Here is a 20,294-nt window from a genome sequence, read left to right on the forward strand (position 1 = left end):
GATACCTTTGTTTTTCATAGATGAATAAGTATTCCATTGTATAGATGTACTAAAAAATACTTCTTAAAAATAGTGGATTTCATTGGATGAAATGTTGTTAATTGGTAGCAGTTAACTACTCAGAAATGGGAAATGTTTCCAGAAATGCATAACAACGGCTGTAAAATAATTCCTAAGTCAGAACAGAGTCAGAGAAAAAGGAGACATACAAAGTAGACAGCCGACAGTTTACTGAACATGGGTGAATTACCATAGTGAATGAATGGAATATGTTTCTCGCCCATCTACTGGAGCACATGTCCACACTGAGCACGTGTATTCAGATGGGCATGCATGACCTTCGAATCAAGGACTTTTTATATTCAATTAAAATATTTTTTGCTGTACCTTGTGTGCCTTTATATTAGGAAGACATTGTTTACTAGGTGCTGTGTTAGTGAAGTATTTCAGCACCTTTTAGATTTTTTTCTTTGTCCACAAGTATTGTGCTTACATACTGCATAAAGATGAGAACACGTATCTGTCATTCATTTTTAAGGCAGGCAGATAAAACACTGAATTATTTACATCTGTGGGGTGGCGCAGGATTATGCTCTCCCAAGTGTTCTTGCTATGGCTTTTATATACAACGCAAAGCATCTTTTAAACTCTGTGAACTGTGGGGCACCAAAAATGTAATGGTCACGTCTAAAGGAAAACAATCATGAATTTAGTGAAAGGTTAGAAATGCTACTTTGATCCAGCACAGCACACTTACAAGATCAATTTAATGTCAGCACACACAGAAAGTGATTTGCAGTGTGCCGCTCTGTGGTTCCCTGCTTTCTAGGAGTCGTCAGCAGTCACTCTGAGGCTCCGACTTCTGAGATGCCTTAGGACACGCCCATAGGTATGTGTGCATAAGTTACTGTAGACACACCTTCCACTGTCTATTTTTTTGCTTATTCCTACCCACGTACTTTTATTTCAAATCTATATTGAATATGTTCCCTCCCCTTTTGATTGTTAGGTCAGGGTTTCACGCTGTAGTTTAGGCTGGGCTTGAACTCATGACAATCCCCCCTGCCCAGTTCTTCCTAGTGATGGGATTACAAATGTTCATTGTATATACCGCTATACCTGCCTTTCATGAAGCACTCTCTAAATTGCTTTCTACTGTTCTGATCTGTAAGCTGTCTCCAGCAATTTAACATCTTGTGGAATGCTGTAGAACACAGGCCACCCAGGAGTCTGAAAGCAGTAAGCTCCTAAGTCCAACCAGAGTGATATTAAAATATTCTAGTTTCATAGAATTATTTTTAGTGATATAGAAAACAATGCGTTTTGCCAATTGATGCTGGAGGGGAACTAAAATGTAGAGAAGTCATCCTAGTTTAAGTTCATACTTTAAAAATGAAGTATTGCATCAGCAGAGGCCTGGGAACAGACCCATGAAGGGACTACAGGAAGCATCTTCTATACTTACTCAGCCTGTATAGGCTAGTTCAAGCTTTCACTTTCTCTTGACAGAATTATAATTTTTAAATTGGTCAGGGAATGGCCTCAGTGTCATCAATAGGACTTCATAGATGCGCTGCACATGAGTAGCTAACACAAGTCAGCCGTCTCTCTGGGCTCCTCGCTTACACTAACCTCCACTTACCCGGCTTTGTTCTAAAGATTGTCAGAGACAGAAGCAAAGGCCTTGAGGCTCCTTTCCTTCCCCTCCCCCTCTCCTTCTCTGCCAGTCCCTCTATGCTTTTACATCAAAGCTGGAAGAAGGTGTAATTGTATAAAATGCTAGATGCTTCATGCGGTAAACTGAGACTGCAGCTGCGCACGGGCAGATGCCCGCTTGCCGCCTGAGGCAATCTACAGGGGATTGATTGGTACTAGGACTTCCCCCCAGGTACCAGAATCTATAGATGCTCAGTCTTCTATCCTTCCGTGTACATTAAATCATCTTGAGGTTACGTTTAATGCCTAGACCAGCCTGATACAGTGCCAGTAGTTGCTGCACTCTGTCGTCAAGGGAGTAACAAGGAAAAGGGTCTGTCTGCTCAGTGTGGAGCCATGGTTTTTGCTTTTGTTTTGTTTTCCAAAATACTTTCATCTGAAATCGCTGGAATCCACCAGAGTGGAATTTCTGAACGCAGGGGACTTGCGCGCAAAGTTCTCTGTCTCCTCCTGCCCTCTCGCACTGTTGGGATGGGGTTTTACCTTACCCAGCAGTCCTGGCAGACGGCCAACTGAAAACTGGCTTTCATTCAAGGTGGCGGTTGCCTTCTCTGTCCTGATCTTTAGGTCGCTTCCAGCATTTTAATACGTTATAACGGATGGAATGCCCTAGAGCACAGGCCACTCAGGAGTCTGAAAGCAGTAAAGCTGCTGAGTTCAATCAACCAGAGTCACATAGCTAGTCCACGCCTTTAAAAGAGCAGCAGCGGCAGCAGCGGCAGATAGTAAGCACTATTTTAAGTTTTCTGTTTTGTGAATGATAAGTGGAGGAAAAGAGAAAGTGGCGTGGGGACAAAAGCCGACAATATTGGAACACATTTTAAAATAATGCATTTAAAATAATAATTTAAGTTTACTGCTTTTTAGTTTTAAGAACTGGCCTTAACAGTTGCTGGAGTGTCTTTGGGCAAGCTACTAACATCTAGGAGGCCTTAACTTCTAAATAACTAAAGATCTTTATCACTGAAGATACCCGCAGCTACTCAGGCCCTGTCCTGTGTTGGGAAGCTGAGTAACTGCCCTACAGCTACCCTGGGAAGTGGTCTTTGTAGTATCTGTTTTTGCTTAAGAGAAACTTGACTCACAGATGTGAGTGGCTTAAGTCTCATAATATGATTTTGAGCAGAGATTGAACTCCTGTTTCCAGATTTAGGAATGAGTATATGCCACGTCAGCAAATGCCAGGCTATGTAGGATTTACAGTTGCTCTAGCCACCATTTTTGTGGTTGCACGTGCACATTGTTCTTTCTCCTTTTACAATATGTCAGAACTCACTCTACGTACTTCACAGTTTATGCAGTGATGTGCTTTCAGCTAGTCTGAAGGCAGCCTTATACTGCGCCAATGCTAAATAAGGTTTGTTTAGAAAACACTTTGCTCACAAATAAAATGTGAACGCTCTCTTCTGTTTCCCTTTCCCCTTGAGGATCCTTTGTAAACTAGTGAGGACTTCTCTGCAGATATGCATTGGGGATGTGAGTTCCACAACTTCTCAAACTCAGTGTGTTACTTATTGTGTGTATAGTCAGGAGTTAGCAATTTGTTTTCTTATATAAGACCATGCTATTAATAGTATATACTATATATAATATATAGTATATAATATGATAGTATATATAATATATACTATAAATAGTATAATACTATAGTATATACTATAAATAGTATATATTATAGTATATCTATAAATAGAGCTTAGATTAAGCAAAGTGGATGTGGAGTTACAGTGTATACATTCAGGAATATTAATACTTACCTACCACTTGAATTCACACAGAGTTATTAGCCTTTGTGCTTTGCGGTGATGGTTAATTTGCAGTTATTTTACTTTATTAAAATACATAACTGGATTCCTCAAGAAATGATGTTAGCAAGCCAGTCTCATACAGACTTAGTCTGTGTCATGTCCCGACAACAGTTTCCAGAGTCAGCAAGCCAGTTGTTGGCTGTGTTCCTGCCCAGTCTGCCCCTGAGAAGATGTGCTCGTGTCATTTGTTAGGTAAACGTATGTTTCTGCTAATCTTAGCAAATCTAGTTGTTATTATTTTATGATTATTACATGAAGTAAATGTTAATTTGGTATGTTTTGATCCTGGGGCATTTCCTGTGTCACTGATGGACAGTGCTGTGGAAACTAACCCTGCCGTCCTGTAGGGCTTGGATGTGGCTTTGAGCCTTTTAGAATGGAAAGGTAGTGTTCCTGTCATCATGCTGAGACCCTCACTGAGGACTGAGAAGCATGCTAATACCTCACTCACGTGGAGCCTCTTCCAGATCTGTTACTCTGAGTTGTTAGCCCCAATAGTCTGCGGCTGATAGTTTTCTCATTGTAGGCAGAGTAGGGCTTGGAGAAAAAAAGACAGTTTTAATCCCTGTGTGGCCAGCATTGTACACAATTCATCTTCAGACAGAGGCCCACTGTTCAGATAGTTCTGATCCTGGTAAAGCAGACAGCACCCTCACAGTTGGCATGAGTGAACTGTCCCACTCGGGCCTCACCTCAGAATTGTGCTTTCCAAAGCTGCAGTGCTTGCTTTTGAAATGTGTGTGCTAATAAGTAGACCTGTTGATTAGCTTACTCCTGGCTGCTGTAGCAAATAGCAGGAAGTAGCATTCAGGGTGTCAGCAAAGCCCTGCCTTCCCTGAAGGCCCTGCAGACAGGCAGGCCCTCCCTTGCACCTTCAGACAGTGCTCAGGAGTCCCTTAGCTGTCCTCGAGTTGCAGATTCCTAATGCTGGTGGCTGTCTCCTGTCATCTGTTGAGTTGTGTCTTGGCACCATCCTCTTGCCAGTGTGTGTTTGTGTTCAGACTATTTTGGGTTTTCCCGACAGGGTTTCTCTATGTAGCCCTGGCTGGCTGGGACTCACTCTGAAACCCAGGCTGGCCTCTGTTTCCAGAATACTGGGATTAAAGGCATGTGCTGCCACTGCCTGGCTAGAAATTTTTTCTTAAAAAGTATGAAGTGCCTCAAAATATCTTGCGGGGCAGCAGTGACCACATCCATGACAACCCAAGACTAAAGTAGATAACTCTTTAAAATCCATATAAATTGACCTCCTAAAACATAGGTTAGTCTACACTGCCCACCTTTTCAGATGAAAAGACTTTCAAGTGATGACCAGATTTAAGCTTAACACTTGAGCTAATGGAATGTGCAAAGAGAATGCAGAGATTACTGTTAGATCCCAGCAAGCAGCCAGTATGAACTATTCTTTCATTATAAATGAGTTGATGAGCTGAGATCTTAGTGACGGAGTGACGGGTGTGTGCATAGCCCTGGTTTATGCTTCCGAGTGAGGGGAAAGAGTGCAGCAGGTCTGTAATGTGGCGAGGATGTAGATTCATCACATAGTGCTCTATAAAACTGCCCAGCCATGTCTGTTTTGATTCACTCTGTCATGTCCGACCCCCGACCCCCCCCCCCAAAAAAAAAAGACTGGCAATATTTATATCTTTTGTTTTGTTTGCTTATTGAACTGTCAGACTCATGGCTTAGTAGACATAGGCTTTTGAAAGGATAGTGTAACCTTAAAACCTTTCTCAGACTTTTCACACAGTAATATCAAGTTAAACACAAAACCGTGTATGGCTGGCCGAAATCTGAGTTAGGGGAGCGTGGATAGAAAGGTCCAGACTGGGTAGATGTCTTAACGATGACCTGATGGCTTTCATAGAACCTGGAGTTGAGGATTCCCCCTGGGTATTACGTGAAGAACACTTAGCACTTCCACACTGAGGCACTCGAAATTCAGTATGGCCAGCGTAGCCCTGGGTGCCTTATGGTAACTGCCACGGCTGAGGAATTCTTATGCAGACGTAGTTGTTAGAACCCAGAGTCAGACAGGAAAAGGCAATGCCTGGTTCTTGGAGTTGTGTAGGTTTCTCAAAGCTTCCCCAGACATCACGGGTCCCCACTGTGTGGCGGGTCGAGGGGCGTCTAGAAGGCGGCCTCCTCCAGCTCACTGCTGAATCATGTCCAGGTACTAACTGGTTCTCCAGTCAGTCAGTATTGCTGAATTTCTTATGCAATATAGTGAGGAAATCAGATTTTTCAAGTAGAGTTCCCCCCTCCCCACACACACACACATCCTTACACACACCCCACATGGTACTGCAGAAGGGTTGATTCTTTTGAAATTGAGCAAAACAAAGACTATTCATGCGTAAAAAGTTGTTAATCCTGGAAATAAACTGTTAATCACTTCACTGGGTTGTGTCTGACTCATATTGTATTTAGAGTTTAATTCCTATTATACCGCCCCCATCACATAATACTGAGAATTTGATTGTATTCTGAAGAGTTTCATCCTTAAATATGTATCAGAATTCAAGATCTTGCAAGAGTTCTGTTGAAGGAGAGAAAGGAAATGACTACTGGCCCAAATCTGGAGGTCCTGGAGGACTGGGACTTTCCATCTTGTCTTGTCTAATTCTGGACCCAGTGATGTAGTAATGGGCAGTTTAGGAAGACAGAAGTCTCAGCCTTGTTGGCAAAATTAGGCCAGGCTGTGGTGGCACATGCTTTGAATCCCAGCACTTGGGAGGCAGAGACAGGTAGCTTTGAGTTGGATGCCAGCTTGGTCTACAGTGAGTTCCAGCACAGCCCAAACAAAATTTTAAAAAGTCAAAATTATCCCCCTTTGTGTCCTCAAATAGAGAGTAGTTGTTTCCTTGAGATTAACAAGTAGGAAAAGGAACAAGTGGATTTCTGAGGGGACAGGTGCCTTCACCTGGAAGGTCGCAGTTGAGAGGGGGCAGTCCCGTGAGCATGCCTTGAATTGTTACAGTAGGAGGCTTCCAGAGCAGAAGAATGCATAGCCTGCATCTCCAGCACTCACAGTTCAAAGCCCAAGGCCAGAGAAAATCAGTGATTCCCGCTGCAATCTAAGTAAGATTAATTGATTGCCACGGTACTGTTTTTGTAGGGCCGGAAACGAGTTTCCCCCATTCCCTGAACAATTCTATTAATGTGGTAGTGAAAGCAGGCATGTGGGTGTGAGAATTTGCACAGGGACCTCAGGTGAAGGGGTGTGAGCTAGGGACACACTAGTCAGACATCAGATAGAAAGGACTGTAAAGGGATAGCCAGGTCTTACAGGTTCACGTTTGTGGAAAAGGCGCATTTCTCCCTTTCTTCTCTTTTCCTCTTGGAGAGCTTTATTTGATTGACCTGGGGGGACAAGGGCGTGATCAGAGAGACCCGCCCTTTGATGTACAGTGTCATTAACCCACAGAGGCAACCTGAACAGATAAAGAACAGACACCCATTCTGGCTGGGATCAGTTGAGCCAGATTGACCCACCCTCCTTCATGGTAAATGTTTTCTTCTTGGCAATTTACATTTTTAGTCTAACATTTCAAGATAGTTAATAATATAATTCACAACTGGAAATAGATGTGTACATGCACAGTACACACACACACACACACACAGGGCCAACTGGAGTCTTTAGGAAAATAAGTCTTTAAAGTGCCCCACTAACCCAAATCCAAGACCACAGAGAGAGAACAAGCCAGAGTTGACGACGCCCTTTCTAAAAGGTGTCAGTGGTGGCAGGTGTATAAAAACATAAGTCATTTGAGTCATAACTCTTTTTGTGACTTTTACAGCCTGCGTTGCTGTTTAAGATTACTACCTCATGTTCTTTGTAGTCTCCATAGATGGTTCATTTTTATGAGTTTATTTCTGCATCTTTCAGGCCATTTGAGCCCAAAATGCCAAAGGTTGGTTTGAGACACACAGGGTTCTGAGAGAAGAGGGGTCCCAAGGGTAGGTAGTGGTAGAGCAGGGGCAGCTGTGTCTGAACAAACCTTTCTTGGTGTGCGTGTGTGTGTGCCTGTGTGTGTGTGTACCTCTGTATATATGTGTGCCTGTGTGTGCGTGTGTGTGTGTGTGTGTGTGTGTGCGCCTCTGTATATGTGTGTGCCTGTGTGTGCGTGTGCCTGTGTGTGCGTGTGCCTGTGCCTGTGTGTGTGTGTATGTGTGTGTGTGTGCCTCTGTATATATGTGTGCCTGTGTGTGTGTGCATGTGTGTGTGTGCCTCTGTATATGTGTGTGCCTGTGTGTGTGTGTGCCTGTGTGTGTGTGCCTGTGTGCGTGTGCGTGTGTGTGTGTGTGTGTGTGTGTGTGTGTGTGTGTATGTGTGTGTGTGTGCCTCTGTATATATGTGTGCCTGTGTGCCTGTGTGTGTCTTTTTAAAAGGCTATTTTCTGGATCTGTTACACTTGATGGTTTATTGAGTACTTTTGGAAACTCTGTTAGACTGGCGCATTACAAACTACTTGATTTCAGTGAATCTGAGGGCGGGCAGGGTGTAGGCAGGTGTGTCATGACAAGGACAGTAGCAAATGGCTCATTGTACCAATGTAGAAAGTAGAAAGTTTCTCATGCTGATGACTTTTAAGTGCTCAGGTTTTTTTAAGTTAGACTCCAGGCATCTATCCGGCTGGTGACCCTGCTGGCCTAATTGTCTTATGCGCTCTGGGCCCTCTGTGTAAAGCTTGCCTGTGAGAGGGCACACTGAGCAGAATTGTCTCGACTTTGCTGCTTCTGGCTTCAGTAAGACCTGCTCTTAGCAGCTTTCTTTTGTTACGAAGCACCTTTGAAGGCCCAAAGGAGGAGCTCACATAAAGTCCCTTTCACCTCTCACTTGTCATGACAGGAAACTAGAAACAAGAAACATCGGGAGCCTGAGACTATTTAACATTGTAATACCACTCAGAATTGGAAATCATTACTGTCCTGCCCACAAACCCTGTAGCTTCCAGGACACGATTGCCTTACGGTGTGGCAGGTGCTTAGGGAGGTAGACCAGGCTAGACCAGGATGCTCTGCTGCCCAGACCCAAGCGCTGGGGTGTCTCCAGGTAGACTTTTTTTTTTTTTCTTCTTTCTATTTTTTGAGCATTTTCATGCATGTACATGATAGATCTTGGCTATTCCTCCCACCCCGTCCCCTAGTCACACTCTTCCCATACTGTTCATTCTCTTCAGTTATCAAGTTCCCCTCCTGTTTTCCTCTCCTGTATTGTTTGGGGTATATTGAGTTTAGTGTTGCTTGCGTGAGCAAGGGAGAAGGGGGTGAGCTACTGGAACGTGGGGAAACTATACCAATGGCTTCAGCACTGAAGAAATGGAACACCCCCCTCCTACCTTCAGCCCTCCTCCCTCCCCTTCCCTCCACCACCCCCAGCGACCATCAGCTGTCCTCCATACTTCTGTGTCACTGATTTAGCGTCAGGCCTGAAGCCTGTGCTTCGGCCTTGACCTCAGAGCACCTTGAGCAACATTGCACTGTTTTGAAACAGTCTCAGTGCCTTCTCTTAGTTTGCTGGTGATTTTGTAGTTCTTAAGCTGTTGCAGGATTTGTAATCTACATTGGCAAACAGCCCTAGGACACCATCCAGCCCTTTCTGCCCTTGCTTTCAGTGCCTTGAGATGCTCATTCAAGTGTGGGTGTTCCCGGTCACTTTGAAGTATTTAGAAACAAAAATAGCCAAATAGCCATCTACACAGATGCGCTAGCTCTTCTTAATGCCGATGTCATGATGTCCTGATTGCTAGAACGGCCTCATTTTCAGGGATGGGTAGGGAAAGAGCCCGTCTAGGAAGTCTTATAGGAAAAATGCGCACCCTTTGCCTCTTGTTTTAGGTAGATGTTAGCCTGGTCAGTGAAATTGTCTGAAATCCTTAGAAGCATGCCAGCACATGACTTCAGGACATAGTTCATTGTTCTTTAAAAAGATCTTTTTTACCTCCACGTATTTGTGGAGTAGGGCGGGAGTGTCACAGTGTGCAAGGGTGACAGGGTTAGAGGACAGCTCAAGGAGTTGTTTCTCCCCTTCCCCCAGGCGGCTTCCAGGGATCAAACTCAGGTTGCCAGGCTCGGCAGATGGTCTCTACCTGCTGAGCTGTGTTCACCTAGAGTTTCTCCCCTCCCTGCCTCCCTCCCTCCCTCCTTTCCTCCCTCCCTCCTTTCCTCCCTCCCTCCCCCTCTCCTCTTTCTGTCACTCCCCCCTCTTTCTTTCATTCATGTTAAACCCTAATTGTTTTCAAAACAAAGGGAAATTATCTTTTTTGGACTTCTTTGGAGAAAAATTTTATGAGGAAACAAATCAAAAGAGAGGGTAGAATCAGGGTTGGCATACTTTTCTTGTTTGCAAGTGGAAATAAAGTAGTGAGAGATGAGTACAGAGACTGTTTAGGAAAAGAGCAAGTACTCTCTAGTGATGGGATGACAACCAACTTTCTCCCCGAAAACAAAGTTTCCACGAGTTTCCACGGCTACAAGATAACGCGTGGCCCAGAGATGAGTGTTTGAGGCTGAAATACCCATTGGCAAATAACATGTGATCTTGGAAATGACTGCCTATGGCTTTACCAACACCTCTTGAGTTCCCACAGAGATTGGCTCTATATAGACCATTTGAAAAGGAAGTAAAAGCAAGTCTCCAAACCTCATCTGGGTTGGAACTTAGCTGAGCCCAGGACTGTGAACTAGTCGCAGTGTCCAGTGAGACACAGTTGCTCAATGTTGGCTCCGGAATCCCTACTGGCAGGTGGATGTAAGGTCTTCCTTCCATCCGTTTCAGACATGCTTTGTAACTGCATTGTTCATGCCAGGGCGGTCTCTACATTCCTTTGTTTTCATTGCTGTGCCTCTCAAGTTGTTTCTGAGTTGTGTGTGCAATTTTGCTTCCTTTGGAGCTAAGGAGTCAGTCAGACCCGCCATCTTTGCCATGCACGGTGATTATGTGAACCTACTTACTGGCCTTCTACTGGTTTTTCTTGTTGGCTTGTATCAAGGCCACGTCGTCATTTGATAGTCTAGTTAAATGGGTGAAACTGGTGGGCTTTTTCTAGAATACTTGGTCTTGGGCCATCATCAAAGACTTCAAGTTGCTCTTCTAAAACTCCAGAAGGAAGCCCTGTAGGAATGCATTCAGCGTTCTCTGATCCCTGAGGATCTGCTATCCGTGAGCTTTACTTCAACGTTACTTATGCTAGGGTGTTGATAATGACTAACGTGCCTCTAATCCCATCACTCTAGAGGCAGAGGCAGGCAGATCTTTCAAGACAGGGTTTCTCTGTAGCCCTGGCTATCCTGGAGCTCCCTCTGTAGACCAGGCTGGCTTTCATTCAGCTCACAGAGATCCACCCATCTCTGGGTGCTCACAGAGGTGCATTTAAATAACGTCATACCCATTAGACTCCATTACGTGGAGTTCCAGCTGTTTGTCCTGAGTAGTAACGAGAACTGTAAGTTCCAGTTGCATTTCATTGGGAAGAAAATCTGTGGTGCACCCAGACCTTTGTTCAGTGCATGTGGCTGTGACCCCAGGGAGGTGGGCGTAGCTAGCCACAGTGAGGACCATTACCAAGCGAGCTGTTCTGCAGAGGGAACACGCAGGATCTCTGAACATTAGATGTGCGTCTCTGCCTCCTCCTCCGTCTCTGGTGGGGGAGAGGGTGTTAGCACGTTTACTTGAGGTAGATGCTCTGTCACGATGCATTGGTAAAGCTCTCCCAGGTACCGCAGTTCTGGAAGCTGCACTTGGCAGTAGCTGAGTCAAGTTGAACAGATGCAGAGGTTCTCTGAAGACACACTCCCTGGCAGCCAGCCCGTTGGCAAGCTCTGGGAATATTGTCCCCCGTGCTGTCCCCTTCTCACCTTTGTGACTGTCACAGCCTAAACTGTACAGAGGACTTGTGTATTTTCAACCTTCGTAAGAAAGGGGTGGGTTGTTAAAACCACACACCAAAGTTGTAGGATGTTCATGTAAAGTTTACGGGACACGCACCTGGTCACTGAATCTGTCTTTCTGTCCCATCTGACAGTGTACCTTTGGAATCCCTCAGAACTAAGTTATTTCCTAAATACTGAGCACGAATATTGAGATGGATTTCCAGGAGCATTTGAAAATCAGCATGGCTTGTTTTTTGTTTGTTTGTTTTTGTTTTTGTTTTTTCGGGGCTGGACAGATGGCTCAGTGGTTAAAGGCACTGGCTGCTCTTTTAGAGGGCCCAAGTTCAATTCCCAGCACTCATGTGACAGCTGTCACTCCAGTTCCAGGGCTTCTTGACAACAGAGCACATAGCATACTCGGGCACATAAGTGCAGGCAAAGCACTCATTTATACTTAAAAATAAAATATTCTTTCAAAAAGAAAATTGGTGGTAAACTGAAAGATTAAAAGTAAATACTCAGAATAAAGCACCCCAAAATATTATTCTGAGTAATACCCAAGTTTAAACGATCAGGTTGAAGGTTTTTTCTATCTTGTCATAAAATTTATTTTTGAATGGAGTAGATGTTCTTTTTGATAAAATATAGCAGCCTTCCTATTGAAAATTTAAAATTGTTCACTCAGGTTAGAAATAAAACAAATTCAATACATGCTTTTGTAATTATATATATGCATGTGTATATATGTATATATACTATATCTATACCCCAGTACATAAGATGTTTTTTCTTAGAGTCAGACACTTGAGGATAATCCCTGTTCCAAACTGTCACAAGAATATCTGATACAGGTGTCGGGGCATCTTGGGCCCAGGTTTCTCTGTTTTTTTTTTTTTTGTTTTTGTTTTTCCTGTAAACTCCATCAGAGGAAACACACCTGTGCTGTAAGCTGGGCAAGAGGAAAGGGTGTCAGGCTTAGTTTAGTTTTACTTTCTGCCGTTACCTCCTCCCATTCTGCCAAAACAGGATCGTTTTTCTCTGATCACAGAACACAAAATTGACTTCGAGCCAGCGGTTCTCAAAGGCACTTCCTGTTTTACTCCCCCACCACCACCCGGAGGCATGTGCTGTCCCTTCCCCGTAGAGCCGTGGTTCTCAGCCGCCCTGATGAATAAATATCTGATATACAGGGGATCCGCTATGGAAACGCACAGGTTGAGACCCACAGCCTTAGAACACAGAGTGGCACTTGAAGGCACAGCTGGTTGTTATGTTGGGTGGGGGTGGGGGGGACAGCTCAGCTCCTGGAGCACACAGGGCAGCCCTACCCCATGCAGGGCAGCATCAGGAACCCGTGGGAAGCTGAGGCTGGAAGCCTAACTCTGCTCTACAGCAGGCAAGGCAATGCTTGGGTCCAGAGCTAGTTTCTCTGTTCCTTGTCCTGTTGGCTCCCAGCTGCGCTACGCTCCCTGTATGTTTTTAACCATCCACGCTCCCTGTGACGTCATTTTCACAGGAATGTGCTTCTCGCAGGCATTTAAAACAAAGTAGGACATCTCTGCCTTCTGCTGCTCCCGCGCTGTTAGCCTCATCACTGTGTTACAGACAGGTCTTTGGGCGGAGTGTGTTTGTGGGCGTCAGGTTTAGCATCCTCCTGGAGCCTGAGTCACTGCCTGGGGACACCGCCCCCTGCTGCTCCCTCTGACCTCCAGTGGTCTCCTCAGTCCCACAGCAGCATCTTACCAACTTCCTCTTGCTCTTCTGGAAACCACTGCCCTGGCTTTGGACATCACCCTCTCCTGGATCCTCTCAGTTCCCTTCCGACATTAAAATTACCCAGGTTCCCGGGTGGTTTTGTTCTCTCCCATGTATTCAGTCCACTGTTTCCTACCGGACACTAGTGTCCCCTTAGGATGGTACCCGGGTCTAGAAAAGCTGCTGCCTGCAGTCCTATAGGCAGATCAGCCTTGAGCCACATGTCCCCTCTCCTGGGTCCCCACAACGTGCCTTTTCCTTTGAGATCCCAGTTTGACAGTCCATTCATCTCCAGATCGAGAAATGGAAACCTCATCTTTCCTAGCAGTGCTTGGATTTTCTGCACACATGGTACATTAACAAACCTGTGTATACACATAATAGCTGTCACCACGCTTACCTTCCTTCAGTCTTTGTCTCTTTACGTGACTGTCCCAATGGCTTCACCACTGTCTCTGGGCTAACGAATGCATCCTCTATCTTCTTTTGTGTTTACTGGAGTGTTGGAGGTTTAGTCCCTGGGTGCTCTGGGGTACTGGTTGGCTCGTATAAACCAGCTGAAGCCCCTTCAGCTCCTTGGGTCCTTTCTCTATCTCATCCATTGGGGACTCTGTGCTCAGTCCAGTGGTTGGCTGAGAGTACCCACCTCTGTATTTGTCAGGATGTGAAGATTTCTAAGCTCATTCCCAGATGCTTCAAGACTGCCAGGAAGAGGTTAACCATGAAAAGTTCAGCTTGGTCCTCAGATTTGAATGCCTGATGGGTCAGAGAGTGGATGTTACATCTTGTGCTTGTTGTACTGAAAAATATGTGTACTTTGAGTGCCTTTAATGGCTCTCAGTCAGCGAGATGGCAGTGATGTTGACAGGATATAGACCCTGCTTTTGAGGAGCTTAATTAACTTCCAGGAGGGAACAGTCAGTAGGAGATGTTACGGTGAGGTTTATGGGATGTGTAGAGGGCACTATTGGTTGCTGGGCTTGGTAGACGATACACGGTTGTCTCATAACATTAAACTGCTGTCTCAAGACCCTCATCTATAGAAGTAGAGATGAGGAACATATCCATTGTGACTCTTCTGCCTATAGGTGAATTTATGTGTGTGCAGTGCACAGTTGACAGTATACTTTCCTGACCATGTAAATGGGCCACTCTGTCACTGTGCTAATGGCCACCGTAGTCTTTCCTTCCTCAAGTCCCTACCTACTTTCTGCTTCCTCTACATTTTATTTCCACAGACCCAGCACATGGGTTCGTCACAGCATCCCTGACATCCCGGCGGTCAAATGTAGGCTTCTTTGAACATTGGTTTTCGTCTCTTGCCCTTGCTTGAAGCTCCTGCGTTCTCTTCCCCTCTCCATTGTTTCTATCATGTCTGCTGTGTGTCCTTTGACAGCGTGGTTATCTTTCTCGTCAAGATGTATTCTGTCCCGTGTGGTAGCCGTTAGTCACACGCGGGTGTTTATGCTAGTTACCACTTAAGTTCTCGGGTACACTGGCTGTGCTGAAATGATTCCTAAGTGCTTTTAGGGCTAGCGTGCTGGGCAGCAGGGTACAGCATTCCAGAACGTTCTGTTTTACAGCGGTAGTCTGGAATAGTGAGCTGTTTATCATAGCAATTTTACAATGCAAGTCTCTCAATTTTTTTTTTTTTACATAGCCTGTTGTAACGCCTTACAATTTTTGTTCCTGTAGAAATAGAAACTCCAGGTTGCTAATTTAATTTACATTGAATGAATATCGCTAAAACACAGAGGGATCAGAGCTGAGGATACAGCTCGGTGGTACACCACTTACCTAAGATGACAAGGTCTTGGCATTTGAACCCTTGCATCACAATAATAAAATTAATGGACTTACATTATTCTAGAGCTATTAGGCAGTGGAGGTTCCCAAGAAATATTTTTAGGTGCCAAGATAGTTCTGATTAAAGATAGCAGTGTCAGACATGGTGATGCATTAACAGACTTCGTCAGCACTGCCCTGTCTCTTGTCCACGTTGTCATTTGGTATTTCCAAACAGCTCAGCCTACATTTCCCATGCCGGGCAGTGTTCAGTCAGGAGCTGGCCACATTCCTGCCTGTGGTGGACACATAGACGTGTGACCGACGGGTGACATGACGGCCTCGTCCTTACCAGTAACCAAAGGTCGGAGAGGTTACCTGCAGGTTGCTGGTGGCAGATTTATACACTAAGCACATACTGAGGACTGAGTTTGGTTCTCAGCATCCGTGTCTGACTATGTACAGCCCACCAGCTATAACTCCAGCTTCCAGGGCTCCAATACCCGCTTCCGAGTTATCAGGGTAGCTGCACTCACATTATCTACAGAAACACACAAACAAAATTAACTTTTGTAAATGAAACTCGTCACTGGTAGATGTCTTCCTGGGTCAGTGTCTTTCCAGAGGGACTTTTAAACAATAATTCCATAACCCTAAAAATGGTTTTCCCTGCCTTTTGGTGTTGTGGTAAGGACAAATCAGAGTTATGTGGAATTATTTTAATGGTGTGAGGTAATGCGTTAGTCATCATGTTGCCCATTCGGGTCAGTATCTCTTTTAGAATCCGCGTTCTCCGTGTGGCAACGGCAGCTGTAGTTACTGCTACCGGAATCTTTCAGAATGACAGAATGTCAGGGCAACAATGAATGAGAAAAAAAGAATAACCTAAATATTCTCTGAGCAGCTTAAATTCAGTCCAAGAAGCACCACTCAGATGATTGGCCCTGCTTTTATATATGAGTTGAAACATTTTTTTAAAGATTTATTTATTTTATGTCTATGAGTACACTGTAGCTGTATTAATAATGGTTGTGAGCCATCATGTGGTTGCTGGGAATTTGAATTCAGGACCTTTGCTTGCTCTGGTCAGACCCGTTTGCCCTGGTTAGCCTGCTCACTCCAGTCCGCCCCGCTCACTCTCCACATAAAGATTTGTTTACTACTATATCTAAGTACACTGTAGTTGTCGTCAGACACACCAGAAGAGGGCGTCAGATCTCATTAACAGATGGTTGTGAGCCACCATGTGGTTGCCGGGATTTGAACTCAGGACCTTCGGGAGAGCAGTCAGTGCTCTTAACTGCTGAGCCATCTCTCTAGCTCAAAACTTTTCTTGTGACTTTCTTGTTAAAGTTTAAAGGAGAAGGACCAGAGAAAGTGGGTATGATAGTGTGTGATGGAAAGACCAACTGAAAAATAAACAGTAAAATTAAGATTGATTTTGGGTTGTATGTAAGATTTACAGTTTCTACGTCTCCTTAGAGATGTAGTGCATAAATCTGAATTCAGACGAGGGGAGAGGGAAGGAGAGAACGCGCAAATAACTTCATCTCTCACTATCTCAGGTTTATTTCATTTTCTTTTTTTTTTTTTAAACAATTTCTTTATTACTATATGTGAGTACACTGTAGCTGTGTTCAGACACACCAGAAGAGGCCATCAGATCTCATTACAGATGGTTGTGAGCCACCATGTGGTTGCTGGGATTTGAACTCAGGACCTTCGGGAGAGCAGTCAGTGCTCTTAACCGCTGAGCCATCTCTCCAGCCCTTATTTCATTTTCTGGCTCTATATTTCATATTTAAAATAATGAAATATATCTTATTACGTTTAGCCGCGTGTTGACCTGGAGGCTATGTTAAGCAAAAGAAGGCAGCGGTATGATTTATATATGAAATCTCTGTCACGGGTCCATCAGTGGAGTAGGGGGCGGGGCCGGGGGCCGGGCCGGGGGCGGGGCCAGGTGGGGCCCGGGGGCGGGGCCGGGGGTGTGTGTGCGTGTAAGGACGGGGTGTGAGAGGCATGGTGGCCGGTGGGGCGATGAAAGTGTCCTGAAATCAGATCACATGGACAGCGCTCAGCACCACAGAATCACGCGTGAGGCTCGTCCTGTGTGACTCGGGAGCCTCTTTGGGTGGGAATCGCAAGCCTTTTAAGGGCTGGCTGCGGCCCCTCCGTGGACGGCCAGCCGCAAAGGGACTCAGACAGCATCCTGACGGGGTTCCTTCTCTCATACTGTTGCTTCGGGGCTTTCCGGTCTTCGCTTAATTTTATTTTTTTAAGCATTTTCCCCCTCTCTCTTGTTTACTCCATAGCGGTCCTATGCATCTATCTTGTGGCTTTCAGCTGACTGGTTTTTACAGGGTTCTCGAATGCGAGAATGTGCGTCTCTGCGCCTGTATCTTGTTTCTCACACCGCTGCTCGGGCTCCGTTCCTTCCTCCCTCCTATTCCTGTGTTTGGTCTTATCTTATTTTTGTTACTTTCCTTGAGGAGCATGGGGGAGGAACCGGAAGAGGTAGAGGAAGGGGAAACCATAATCAGGATTTATTAAGTGAGAAAAATATTTTCAATGGAAGTTAAAATATATATATATAAAAAATAAAAGGCTCAGTAAAGAAGAAGCAGCAGTGCACTGGGCAGGCCACTGTGGAATCCTCTCTTCAGAAGGACTAGCCGTTGTTGTCAGGGATCGTTTGTGAAATGTAAAAGAGTGTAGAAAAGCCAGCTATGTTTACCTACTCTGAAACACCAACAATCTCACTGGGGTAATATGCTGTAATTACTTTTTGCCAGCAGCACAATGGCAGACATACAGGGGTTTCCAAATTCACATGTCAACTCTAGCAGCTGTCTCTTCCCCACCCCACTGCCCATCTCTGTGATTTAGTCAGTATCACAGTATTTTTTTTTTTCAGTTTTCTTGAAACATACAATTACTGTTAAGATGGTAAAGTTTATGCAGGTGACCCTTAGCACAGTTTCAAATGTATTCTTTATACGGACATTCACATCCCCATGAGAGAGGAGGAGGGAAACTTGCAGTTCCCACCTTTTGCCTACAGTTCCAGGGACTAAATTGGATCATCGACCTCGGTGGTAGATGTCTTTGTCCACTGGGCCATCGCTCTGGTCCCTAGCAGCTTAGAAAAACATCTAGCATGATGTCTCATGGGGTTTGGGGATGATTAAAGTCGTCAGTGAAGGCAGGCTGTCTGATTTTAAAGATAAACATTAATACAGCTGATCTCTTAACATTCCTGTCCAGGAACTGAACAGGGCATCGTGGGCATAAACTGCAAACCTCGGGTCAGGAGGTTCATCTACTACAGGATGGAGCAGCTACTACTGTTGGAGTGGCGTGGCAACGGTCGGGCCCGCAGTGGGGTCCTGTGCCTGTGCAAAATGTGATCGCCTCTTGGAAGGGTTGATAGAGGGAGGGAGCCACTGAAACCCACCCTCAAACGCTGGTGGTATGAAGAGGTGACTCCTGCTTTAAAGTCTTAGTGATCAGTAGCTGAGGGCAAAGACAGTTAGTTCCTGGTGTAGGTGTGATGCTTGGCGGTCACCCCAGTGGTTACATAGCAAACTGTCGTTTTTTTCTTGAGTTGGAATTCGCTCATAACTACAAAGATTGTGAGAGCTGTCTGTCAAATTGTTTCCCTGTTATACAGGCATTCTGTTTGAGAGTTTGGGCAGATTGAATAGAAAGACTAGGCAAGTTTGCCAATGTTATTAGTCTCAAAGGACCTAGAATGTTGGGAGTTTGGAGTGATAGTGTGTGTGTGTGTGTGTGTGTGTGTGTGTGTGTGTGTGTGAGAGAGAGAGAGAGAGAGAGAGAGAGAGAGAGAGAGAGAGAGAGAAATGGTGGGGTAGATATAGGCTAGCAGAACCTATGGTTGGATACAGGCAAGTGCTTCCATACCCTAAGGAGGTGAAGATGTCACAGGCTACTAGACAAGAAAATGATTTGGGCTGAGTCTTGTGGGACTCAGAAAGGGTCAGAGTCATTCCAGATGGGAGCATCTGCTAGAGCCAAGGTACGGCATCCAAACCACCTCCTGAGAGTGACCAAGATCTGAGCCCCATCTGCCGAGAGCTGGCGGCCTCATGTTAGGAGGGAGGGGCACTGAGTGGGGGTGGGGTGGGGTCTAGTGGTTGAGCCAGGGCAGTGATCCCATAGAAAAATGTAAGGATTTCACTTGGAAGGTATCTCACATCGCCCACGATCAGAATTCCTCTGAAGGTGTGTGGAGAGCATGAACAGTCTTAGAACGAGTAGGACACCCTAATGAACTCGCTTAACAATTCAGGCCAAGGGCTGGCTTAGACTGCTCCTCCGGTCAGAGGTGCCTGCCACCAAGTCTGACAACCTGAGTTCCATCCTGGGGAAGGGAGAAGTGGCTCCCAGTGTTTGCCCTCTGACTTTTGTATACAGGCATCACACACACACAGACACACACACACACACACACACCATTAAAATGCAGTTTGAAAAACCAATGCAGGCCCAGCCCACTCGAGACCCAATTGAGCTAAAAGTGTAGAGGAATGTCATGGCTTTGGCCAGCCAGGTGACTCTCGCATATGCTTGGTTTTGGGAAACAAAGATTCTGAATTGCAACTTCCTGTGGAATTATCATCCGATAAAGATATTTAGATTTGGTTCCCACCAGCTTCGATTTCAGTTTTTCAGTCGGGGCATCTCAGTTCTCAAGTGGACACGGAAGAACGTTATCAGGTCGGCCGGTATCTGAAGCTGATTTTGTACTGTTCAGCATGTGTGTGCATGCACATTAAAGAGAAGTTGCATGGCCATGCCCCCTCACGTGCCTTTTCCCCCGTTTGAGGCAGGATCTGTGTCTCCCATTTCCTACACATGGTTCGCCTCAGGGGCTGAGATTACAGGGTCTTGAACTGTGCATCTGGCTTTTATGTGGGTCCTAGGGATTTGAACTCAGGTCTTGCATAGCATGCACTTTTACAAAACCACGGAGCCATTTCCTCCAGCCTCGGGTTCCTTGCAATGCAGTCAGTGCTTGTTGTATAGTAAATCCCTCGCCCCAAGAGTTGAATACAGGGAGCCAACAGGCCAGCCTGCCGTGTTGGTCACGTTCATTCTCTGTAAGGGACTAGCATTAACCCGTCGGAAGAGCCGAGAGACTTCTACTTCCTCCTGTACTGCCCATTTAAAACTCCCTGGCAATAATTAGACACCTTCTGAGAGGATGGTGTGAGGATGGTGAATACACTGAATGCATTTTAAAGCTATTGCCAATTAGTCAGCTCATTTAAAAAAAAAAGATTTATTTATTTATTTATTATATGTAAGTACACTGTAGCTGTTTTCAGA

The 20,294-nt window shown here is 45.2% G+C and overlaps 1 protein-coding gene across 3 annotated transcripts in view; it reads left to right on the forward strand.

Annotated features, from left to right (window-relative positions):
• The window catches only part of Scaf8 (SR-related CTD associated factor 8), a 210,505-nt gene that overhangs the window by 86,406 nt on the left and 103,805 nt on the right, over positions 1 to 20,294 (forward strand). The window lies entirely within an intron of this gene.

The sequence above is a fragment of the Apodemus sylvaticus genome, chromosome 23, assembly GCF_947179515.1.
Source record: "Apodemus sylvaticus chromosome 23, mApoSyl1.1, whole genome shotgun sequence".
Classification (NCBI taxonomy): domain Eukaryota; kingdom Metazoa; phylum Chordata; class Mammalia; order Rodentia; family Muridae; genus Apodemus; species Apodemus sylvaticus.